The sequence below is a fragment of the Aegilops tauschii genome, chromosome 7 (genome assembly GCF_002575655.3).
Source record: "Aegilops tauschii subsp. strangulata cultivar AL8/78 chromosome 7, Aet v6.0, whole genome shotgun sequence".
Classification (NCBI taxonomy): domain Eukaryota; kingdom Viridiplantae; phylum Streptophyta; class Magnoliopsida; order Poales; family Poaceae; genus Aegilops; species Aegilops tauschii.
Genome location: NC_053041.3, coordinates 39,075,180 through 39,085,766, shown reverse-complemented (window position 1 = coordinate 39,085,766; position 10,587 = coordinate 39,075,180). Strand labels below are relative to the sequence as shown.

The window sequence follows — 10,587 nt, the reverse complement described above, 5'->3', positions numbered from 1 at the left end:
AAAATATTGCTCGTTTGCTGCAATATGTGAGGAAAAGGCAGCCATTGCTGAGAATCAAGTGATGTGCGTGCTTCTGAAAAAAGGAGGAGGCCGCCACGGGCTAGATCGACAGACGAATGACTGGGTGAGTTTTCCCAATGGATAAGGAAAAAGGAAGGGCAGTGCATGGGCGCCACCAGCATGTGCATCGCAAGCGAGGCATCCTAGCTCGCTTGCGCCATCAATTCACCAATTTAGATGTTTTTTTCCTTTTTAAATGGTATGGCTAAAAAATCGCCATGACATAAATAACATGCTAGTTATGCACGGTTGCATGAGATCGGACCACGCCCAGTTACATCACGAGCTAAGATGTGCGCCAACACATTGGTATGTTATTATGGCAAAAATAAGAATATGTGCAAGTTTCAAACGTTAAAATTGAAGTTATAAGCCTAATAATATAAATATAAAGTTTTGTTTAGATGAATTTGATTCAAAAGAATATACAAATATTATTTTTATGTTCTAAAGTCGGCCACACGAGCGAGCGAAATCGTGACTACTCCCTCCCAGTTTTTACTAGTTGGTCCTCCCAGTTTTCCCCACCTCTCCGGATCGTGCGGTCGACCCTCCTCGTTTCCCTCGCCCCTCCCGAACCGCTGCCTGGCGCCTGCACGTTTTCCTGTTCCATCCACTATTTCTCACCTCCCTCGCCTCTCTCCAAGGATCTCCCGGCCATTGCCGCACCTAACCAGAGCCGGCGCCTAACTAGCCCACCTCTCCCTGAAAGTGTGGCCGGAGCTGGCGCAGGCCTACCGTAGATCCGGCGGCCTTGAGCTCCACCGTCACCAACAGCGGCGACAACCGTACGGAGGCCAGACGGGATCTGGTGGCCTGAGAATGGTGAGAACCAGCAGCAGTGTTCGGCCATCAGATCCGGTGGAAGCTCATCTTGGGGCGGAAGCAGAGATAGCCACGCTGATTCGGTCGGTTCCTCTCTTGCAAGTTGCAACTCCGGCCAGTTCCTCTCCTCCTCTCGTTCTCATGTTTTATGTATTCATGTTCAGGTTGCACGAACTATTTGCAGCTCACACGGGAGCCGACCTCGAGTTTGACTAGAGCCAGAGGTGATGGACTGCGCAAGGTCCGCACCCCCGCATCAACAACCTGGACATCCGTCTCCGGCGTCATCGGCGAGCTGCAGCCGGACGACCAGAATTCTGTCTTCCTCTATAATGAGCTAGATGATGTCAAATGCACGACTGCCAATGGTGGCCTCATCGGTGGTGCCATCTTGGTAAGAATTTTTTGATGTGCATAGCTGGCGTACATTCCCTTGTAGGGGTCTGTGTGAATGTCACTTATGATTTTTGTCCTCTGAACTCAGAAAATATTACTAGAATGTACCGCCATTTTGTTTGCTCAGGTTTGGCATGTGCATGTGTTCTCCGTACTTAGATTTGTAAGAGCATTCACATTTACGGGCCTTCCTTTTTTAGTCTTGGAGATGCACACTAGGAGATTGCTTGATTTAACTACATATGAAGAAAATTAAACGTCAGGATCAGCTTGCTAAACGTAAATGTCATATCAAAGATGTACATTAGCATTTGTGCTGTCTTTTTTAGCCAGCCACTGTCAAATTATTTATGAAGCCTGCAACTATTGTACAATATAACATTATCTATGATTTAGTTGCGGGAAATCCTTGACCTGTAGACACATGCGTTGAAACCTATATGGTAATGTCAAATATTCTATATAACATAGTTAAACAGTACTTTGACTATCAGAAATGTACTTCAAACATCCATACTATAGTAAGGGAGCTTGCGCTTAGGTGCCAGTTTTCTTGTGGCACTAAGAGTATAGGGTTCCCGTTCACATTATGTATTCCTGCTAGGGATGGCATTTCATTCATTTACCTCTTTTATTATCTGCTTTTCCATGTGACATCTTGCTCCCATACATTCAATTACTTTGCATGCTAGATATCAATTTTCTGCTACTTCAGTTTATATTCGCTTAGTTATGTCAACATTTAGAATAGAAGGATATAAATGTAGTAATGTTTCTTTTTTCTTTCCATGTATTAATTTTGACATGCTGTTTCAACTTTTCCATTCATTTCCTAATTTGACAACTACTCTTATCAATTCTTAGCGAGAGGGAAGCAACATTGGAGGCAGTCCGAACCGTGAGAATGATCACGATGCTAATGAGAACATGGATGATATCTACGGCACGAGGAGATGATACATATAGCGATAAACGTTTTGACCCATATAGTGATGAGCATTATGATCACTATAGAGATGATGGTGACGAGTCGAATGAGCTGCATAGTCGTGCAACAAAGTGAAGTTCCGAAATTTACGACAATTTAGGTTATATAAACTGTTCGGACCATTGTATGGAGTATTTTGTTTGGCATTACGATCTATGTATTCTGGATGAAAGACATTAGGCTTTTGATGATATATGCGTATGCACTTGGTCACAAGTCTTGGTAAATATAATACATGTTATTTGGTCATGTGTGTTTGTGTATGTATTTGAAAGGCCAACAATTAAAAATATTCTCATGCTGAATCACACTTTTATGTTATGCAACACCACTTGGTGAAAGAAATTCGTGAGAGGTTAATAATAGCCAATGACCGGGATTTAGATTGTCGATGATTTCCTAATTTGACGATGTTGTTGAATTCCCGAAGGGGTGTATCCACCATTAGTAATCATATTAACCAACAGTTTGACATTCCTCTTGGTCATTAATTATCCCGATGGGTCAAATAAACCGTTGGCTATTACAAAAAGCGACAGGAAGCAAGCACCGTCGGAAATTAAATAACCGACGGGGGACCTTCGGCTATGAGTTTCGTCATGTAATGTGAGTAGGGTGTTGGCCACAACATGGTCGACGGCTCACCGTCGGCTTTATAACCGTTGGCCATGCAATTATCCGACGGTACCGTCGGTTATTAGTGCAATGGCCGACGAAGAATAGCCGACGGGAGATGGCCGACGGTGTACAGTCGGTTATAACTTTACCCGACGGTGAGCTTAAATAATCGAGGGTAATTGCACCCTCGGTTATAATGGGATATCTAGTAGTGATGGGACCCGGTACCCGGCACCTGGAGGGGGGAAACGGACGCGTCGGGTCTACACGGAGGGGATCTTGCTGTGGGTCTGGCCCGGATGTTGCTCCTAAGTGTTCCTATGGGCTTACCTAACACAACCGGGTGGATAGGTCCACTGCTCAAAGCCCGTTCGTGCAAAGTCAAAGGGCTAGATCCCGTGGTCAAACGCTACAGGGTTAGGCGGGACGGGGGCCCTGGGGGGTAGCAATGCCACCCGAGCGTCGCACCGGGCCCTCATACATGCGGGGTGGTGTGGTGCCATGTCCGAAGAGGCGGCACGCGTCTCCGGGGTGTGCCCCCTCACGGACAGCGCCGCCGCCGGCACCTGGAGGGGGGAAACGGGCGCGTCGGGTCTACACGGAGGGGATCTTGCCGTGGGTCTGGCCCGGATGTTGCTCCAAAGTGTTCCTATGGACTGACCTACCACAACCGGGTGGATAGGTCCACTGCTCAAAGCCCGTCCGTGCAAAGTCAAAGGGCTAGATCCCGTGGTCAAACGCTACAGGGTTAGGCGGGACGGGGGCCCTGGGGGATAGCAATGCCACCCGAGCGTCGCACCGGGCCCTCATACATGCGGGGTGGTGTGGTGGCATGTCCCAAGAGGCGGCACGCGTCTCCGGGGTGTGCCCCCCTCACGGACGGCGCCGCCGCCGGCACCTGGAGGGGGGAATCGGGCGCGTCGGGTCTACACGGAGGGGATCTTGCCGTGGGTCTGGCCCGGATGTTGCTCCAAAGTGTTCCTATGGACTGACCTAACACAACCGGGTGGATAGGTCCACTGCTCAAAGCCCGTCCGTGCAAAGTCAAAGGGCTAGATCCCGTAGTCAAACGCTACAGGGTTAGGCGGGACGGGGGCCCTGGGGGGTAGCAATGCCACCCGAGCGTCGCACCGGGCCCTCATAAATGCGGGGTGGTGTGGTGGCATGTCCCAAGAGGCGGCACGCGTCTCCCGGGTGTGCCCCCACTCACGGACGGCGCCGCCGCCGGCACTTGTAGGGGGAAACGGACGCGTCGGGTCTACACGGAGGGGATCTTGCCGTGGGTCTGGCCCGGATGTTGCTCCAAAGTGTTCCTATGGGCTGACCTACCACAACCGGGTGGATAGGTCCACTGCTCAAAGCCCGTCCGTGCAAAGTCAAAGGGCTAGATCCCGTGGTCGCTACAGGGTTAGGCGGGACGGGGGCCCTGGGGGTAGCAATGCCACCCGAGCGTCGCACCGGGCCCTCATACATGCGGGGTGGTGTGGTGGCATGTCCGAAGAGGCGGCACACGTCTCCGGGGTGTGCCCCCATCCAAGTGACGGCGGCACTGCCTTGCGTGCAGGGGGGCACACCGCGGAGCCCCAAGACGGGCGTCTACGCATGCCTAAACACTTTCACATATGCATCGGGACCCGTGCGATGTTTCGGTGACATAGCTACACCCCGAATCCCCCCACCAACTAGAATTCCCTCCGTGTCGACCGTTTCCCCTCCGTGACACGGCGATAACGATGTTCGTAACGGGGGGCAATCGATATACAATCAGGGTATGTTTTATTAGATAAGGCATAATTATCTTATGCAAAAACAAAAACTAAAATAAAGTAAAAATGAGAAAATAAAGTAAAAATAAAAAAATAGTATGCCGACGGCGAAGCGTGTGCACACACGGAGGTGCAGTCCCACGGATCGATGACGTGGCATGGCGCACGGATCGATGACGTGGCAGAGGGGCCTATGCCGACGGCTATACCGTAGGCATATATTTGCCCTAGGTAGTATAAAGCGAAATTTAAAATAAAACTAAAAAAATGTATGCCGACGGCTAGGCCGTCGGCATATCTGTGCACACACGGAGGTGCAGTCCCACGGATCGATGACGTGGCATAGCACACGGATCGATGACGTGGCAGAGGGGTATGGGCCAGGTCTATGCCGACGACACCGTCGGCATAGGGCTGGCACGGGTATGCCGACGGCCGCCGTTACCACCCGTCGGCGTAGGCTCAACGTCGTCAAACGGTCAGCGCTGACGGCAAGGGCTATGCCGACGGCCGCTCCTATGCCGACGGGCCCCGTAGGCGTACCTCGAGCGGTCCCGATGGCATCGTATATGCCGACGGCCCCGTCGGCATATATGTATTTATGCCGACGGCTTTTCTACGCCTACGGCCTGCCCTTGGCCGTCGGCATAGCGGCATTTATGCCGACGGGTGCCGTCGGCATAGATTTGGCCGTCGGCAAACGAAGTTTTTCTGGTAGTGAGTGGAGAACGGTACAGTTCATTCACATGACAGGAATGGCTATAGGAAAGTGGAAGGAAAACAACATAGTGATGGAAAAACAAATTGTGTTTATTTTTGCGCTGATGATAGCCGGTTTCCAAACCTATTGTTTGTAATAAGGAGAATAGGTGTAAACTGCAAGCTACAAGGGTGTAGCATAGCATAAACCCACACAAACGATGATGGACAAACGGAATTTTGGGATCACCTACAACAAGCCCTGGGCACGCAACTAGATTTCAGTACAGCATACCACCCTCAGACTGATGGACAAATGGAACTTGTAAACCAAATCCTAGAGGATATGCTAAGAGCCTGTGTGCTCACCTATGGATCCAGTTGGGAAGAGAGTTTGCCGTATGCCGAATTTGCATACAACAACAGTTACCAAGCCAGCCTGCAAATGGCACCCTTTTAAGCATTGTACGGACGAAGGTGCCGTACCCCACTGAATTGGTCAGAAACAGGTGACAGCCGTATCTTCGGCCCAGACATGCTTAAAGAGGCCGAGGAGAAAGTTAAACAAATCAGGGACAGACTCAAGACAGCTCAGAGCCGACAAAAGAGCTACTATGATCAGAAGCATCGTGAGGTCAGCTTTGAACCCGGTGATTCCGTATACCTCCGAGTATCTCCTATGAGGGGTCTACAACGGTTCAAAATTAAAGGGAAGCTAGCCCCAAGATTTATCGGACCATTTTGTGTAAAGGCACGAAGAGGCACGGTAGCCTACCAACTAGACCTACCCAAGGAACTGTCAGACGTCCATGACGTATTTCACGTCTCACGGTTGAGGAAATGTGTGAGTAACCCGGATAAGCATGTACCTCATGAGAACATTGATATGCAACCAGATCTCACCTACAGAGAGAGGCCAGTAAAAATATTGGAAGAGTCTGAACGGAGGACCCGTCAGAAAACGACAAAGTTTTTCAAAGTTCAGTGGAGCAACCACACTGAGGAAGAAGCTACGTGGGAAAGGGAAGATTTTCTCCGAGCGGAGTATCCATATCTATTTGAGGATCAGCAGAAATCTCGAGGACGAGATTTTTCCTAAGGGGGTAGGTGTTGTGACACCCAAGTTTTTATTTGGATTTTTCAAAAGATTTTTATTTGAATTGAGGGAGGTGATTTCTTTTTTTTTTTAAAGAACCCTCCCTTTCAAATAATTTTTTTATGGCAAAAGTTTTATTTGGATTCACCCAAGATCTGTCTATTGGTCTTGGAGGTTCTTGCTTTTCATTTGGACTCAAGACAAAATACTTTTCACTTGGGAAAATGCCTTTTGATAATCTCTTTGAAATTTGCACTATGGCTTTTGGAATAATCCTCTACCACTTTCAACATTTCCCTCTTGCCATGGCCTTAGTGCAAATACTCTCTCCTAACCCTCCCCTCATCTTTGGATCATGTTTGGCATCAAATCCAGCAAGTTGAACCTCCCCTATGTTTATTTTCCATCTAAATCTTATTCAAATAAATTTCTGTCTCCTATTCTATCCATTGGTGATTTACAAAGGAACTCTACTTTCTGTTTTGATTTTTGCCCCCAAACCTTTTTCCCCTCCTAGTCCTTTGAACCCTCAACCAAGATCCATGAAGATCCACTGGCCTTCAGTTCAAAATTTTCAAACTACACTTGCTGCAAGTTTGGACCAGATTTGTCAAATTTGGTGAAATTCATTCAAATCCTTTTCCAAAAATTCCAAGTAAAATCAGGCAGCCTCTGGGTGCATTGAGTGGTCACCTCACCAAGTTACAGCTCCAGAAAAATTTATCTCATAGCCAAATCATTCTGTCGAGCACCTGAAGTGCATTGTCAAATTCAGGTTCAGAAAATTCAGAGAACAGTTCAGTGGCTTACTCTCGTTTTCTTCAGAGATGGTTGTCGATCTCGCCAGTGCCACTGTGTCGCCTTGCTCCTCGTCCCCTCCCCCTTGTCCCTGCACCGCACGAACGCCTGGCACCTTGCGGACGTCGGCGACGAGCAGCAGAAGGTGCGCCGCCCCGTGACCGACGCCAGCGGCGGCTTTGCGGCCGCCAGCGGGAGGCACGGCGCTGACGGCGCCACCCAGCGCCGCCCAAGCCACCGGAGCTCGCTGCGTGGCCTTCCACTCCCCCGAACACGCTGCCGCTCTCGTCGTGAACCGCAGGGCGCGGAGCGCACTCTCTGCCGCCGTCGAGCCCGTGCGGTCACCTCACCGTGGACCGACACCATTACGGCAAGACCAACTCCGTTTAGCTGTGGAATGACTCCAGTAACCTCCACTGATGCTGCCCGGCCACTCAAACCTCCTGCCAATCCACTACACCGCCGTAATCGCTCGCCGGAGATTCTCCGTTCACGGCCACCCCGTCGATCCGCCTATAAATAGAGGCCCCGAGCTTCAACTCGAGCACCCACCATCCCTGCACTCCACCTAGAGCACGCCCAGCCACTGGAAGAGCCCTGAGGAGGTCTCCTTCCTCGACTCCGGCCGCCGCGACCCGCCACGGGATCCAGCTCGATTCGCCCCCGTGTGTGCACCTCCGCCTCCCTTCTCTTGCCAGTAGCTTCACTATGCACCTCTCCTTCTGACCCGTGCTTCAATTCGAAGTTTGCAGCCCTCCACCGGAGTTCCCCATCATCACCCGAGCCGCCGTCCGCCGGAGATAGTGTCGCCGTCGACGTAGTGCTCCCCGTTGGTCGAGTTCACCACCCACCGACGCGGAAGAATACGCTGAAGCTCTTTGTACCCTCCGATCCTCCTAACTCGCCGTGGTTCGACGCCGGCGTCCACCGCAGTCTTCGGGCGCCGGCGAGCTTTTCAAACCTGACATGTGGACCCCGCATGTCAACCTCTGTTCTATTCTTTCGCGAACCGTTTTCTGTTGGCGCCTTCGGGCAAAATACGTTTTCTTCCTTTAGCTAGCGCATTTCTTTCCGAAGCGTTTTCTGGTTTCTTAGTTTAAACCCTGGAACTTTTCTGTTTCATTACAGATAAGTCCCTGGACAGAAACCTTTATAACTTTTTAATAAAAAGGGATTTTTGAGTGATTCTTGTTCTGACAATCTCCAAATTTTGTCTAGTTTTGTATGGGATTTATTTGAAAGATATTTGGAAAAGTTTCTGTGCACACGTTGGTTTTCACGTTAGTGCCCGTTTTCTTGATTGCCGTAGGTTCCGGAAGAGGTGACGGAGCCGCGAACTTCGCCGAGCTAGACTCCGACTTCTCCGAACCAGGCAAGCATGTTTGAACATTTGATATGATAAGTGTTTTGCATGTTTGCTTGAAGGTTTGTGCGTGGCATATGAGTGTTGGTAAATACCTCGTTGCTTGTAAGGCAACTTCCCGCATGTTCTAAAGTTGTGATGATCTCTGATGAGAGGTGGCCTAATCATGTGGTGACATGAAGGGCAGCAAGGTGGTACTGTTGTAGCATACCAGCCTTGCGTCATCCGACTTTCTCCGACGTTAACGTGGACGGAGTCACGTTATCGTTCTTTTCCCCTGCATGTTACATAGTTGTGATGATCTCTGATGAGAGATGGCCTAATCATGTGGTGACATGAAGGGCAGCAAGGTGGTACTGTTGTAGCATAGCAGCCTTGCGTCATCCGACTTTCTCTGACGTTAACGTGGACGGAGTCACGTTATCGTTCTTTTTCCCTGCATGTTACATAGTTGTGATTATCTCTGATGAGAGATGGCCTAATCATGTGGTGACATGAAGGGCAGCAAGGTGGTACTGTTGTAGCATACCAGCCTTGCGTCATCCGACTATTTCTGACGTTAACGTGGACGGAGTCACGTTATCGTCCTTTCCCCTTTCCGTGCTACCACATGTTTCATTTGCCAGGATGCGGTTTAGTAAGTTGGTAACCTCTTTCCGTGTACACACCAAACAGAGAGGCCGGGATGATGGTACCTTGGCCCAGGATTAAAGCCAGTCATCCGGTCAGGGGGCATGGGTGTTTCCGGTTGGGACCGAGAGGGGGGGCACCCCCTTAGAGCGCGCGTATAGAAATTTGATCCCATGCTACGCGAGGTTGTAGCCTCCCCGTCTCAAGGTTTTTCTTGAACGTTGCCGAGGGTGATCCCTGGCTTCGAAAGGTTGAATTGGGTGTGTACTGGTTAGACGTGTTTCTTCTAAAACACCGTAGACGGAACTAGTCCCTGTGACTACTGAAATCCGTTGGCTGTGGTTAAGTACAAACTCTGCAGAGTCAATTCCTTCCAAATCATTGTATCCATGATCAAGTAGTGAGATCAGTATATCCATATCTATCCGCTTGAGAAACATGTCCCCGGTGAACAAGCTCAAGTGGTAAATCCAGTTAAATTATTATTCCTGTGGATGGACTAACTTTATATTTGTCTCGTACTTGTGATAATTTATGTTCCCGGACTATTGTATTATTGAGATTCAATATAAGCCCTTTATGTGACATCGCGCAGACGTCCGACTGTGGCGTGTTTTTGTTTCTTACATTATATATAAGCCCTTTATGAGATGTCGCTCACACGTCCGACTCTGGCATGTTCGTCTTTTATTTTCTGTTATAAGCCCTTTATGTGATGTCGCTCAGACGTCCGACTGTGGCATTATTATTATTCTTGCATTTTCCTCTCGAGGAGTCATTCAGACCCTCGTTTGGCACCAGCATTATTATTCTCGCAGTTTCCTCTCGAGGAGTCATTCAGACCCTCGTTTGGCACCAGCATTACTATTCTGCAGTTTCCGCTCGAGGCGTCATTCAGACCCTCGCTTGGCACCCAGTATTTATTATCTCTATGTCTGATCGCACTGGATAAATTGTTCATATGCTTCATGTTTACATTTGTTATATCTTATGTCCGAACTGTCTTGCGAGTACTTTCATAGTACTCACCTGGCTTGTTGATTTGGCAAGATGTTGACGAGGGCGATCTCTTGGATGAAGAGTTTGATAGCGCGTCCGACGCCTAGAGGAGTCCCAGTCAGTCCTGCGCGATCCCGGATATTGGTCACTTGTATTATATACGCTTCCGCCACCCGCAATAAGTCTCCTCGAGCCTCACTCCGACGCTCGAAGAGCTGTAGTCTTCAGGAGTCATATCACTCGCTTCGCGGTGATATTTCCACCACCGTTATTATCGTGAGTTAGTAGTATGCCACCCTATCCGCCGTCTTGTTTTATCGGCGTGCTTGTAATAAATTGTTGGGAAGTC

At 49.4% G+C, this 10,587-nt stretch overlaps 1 long non-coding RNA gene across 1 annotated transcript; it reads left to right on the top strand.

The window, feature by feature from the left end:
- Positions 1-629: 629 nt before the first annotated feature.
- Positions 630-2,448, top strand: LOC109760543 (uncharacterized). The gene is made up of 3 exons (XR_002232352.3): positions 630-968; positions 1,050-1,279; positions 2,146-2,448. It is a non-coding gene; the product is annotated as an uncharacterized lncRNA (long non-coding RNA).
- Positions 2,449-10,587: the final 8,139 nt, after the last annotated feature.